The sequence below is a fragment of the Dermacentor silvarum genome, chromosome 5 (genome assembly GCF_013339745.2).
Source record: "Dermacentor silvarum isolate Dsil-2018 chromosome 5, BIME_Dsil_1.4, whole genome shotgun sequence".
In the NCBI taxonomy this organism is placed as follows: Eukaryota; Metazoa; Arthropoda; class Arachnida; order Ixodida; family Ixodidae; genus Dermacentor; species Dermacentor silvarum.
This window is the reverse complement of record NC_051158.1, coordinates 62,828,069-62,828,860: the sequence shown is the minus strand read 5'-3', so window position 1 is coordinate 62,828,860 and position 792 is coordinate 62,828,069.

The following is a 792-nucleotide window of genomic DNA, read 5'->3' as shown; positions in this document are numbered from 1 at the left end:
AAAAGCATTTTTTTCTAGATGAATTGTTTATTGAAGCCAAACATTTGTTAACTGTACAGCCATGTGTGCCTTGAGATCAAAAAATTCCTAACGCAATCTACAAACTGCCAGCAGCTTGATACAATAACGAAATTGAATACTGAGAGATGTAAAATTTGCGTGGCCCTAAAGTAAAACATTCATCAAAATTGAAATAAATAGAAAATAAATATTATACAAGCATTACAGTAAATACCATTTAAAATGTACTTGATTTCTCTATTTGGTAGCCAGTAACTTAATAATTATGGCACAATCTGCATGAGCCCACTGAGACTCTTATTTATTGGTTAAATGGTGTGCCCATTTTACTAAACGTTATCTACCTCTGAAACGACATGGTAATTACAATAACTTGTGCCATGGCAGCAGTTTCTTGTGCTGCACTGCTTGTTGCAGGATTCAGTTGCGTTTTCTGCCATGATTACTAGGTACCTGGGCAGGTCATTACATACCAAGCGATTTATTCACTTTGACTACTTAAGATTTTTATCTGCTACACAGTGGCCATTAGTTACTTGCTGGAAGCCTTAAATGAAACTGGCATGAGGAAATTTTGTTTAATTTTGAGTGCCGCAATACAAGTTAGAATGAAAGAATTTACAAGAAATCAGATTTCATGCATACATGAAAGAAAGCACATCGCTGCCATGCCCGAGAACTGTTGTTGCACTCTGAATTTAAGCAAACTTTAACACTTAATTCTTACTGTTTTGAAATAGCAAAATAAACCATTACTACAAACATATGTTA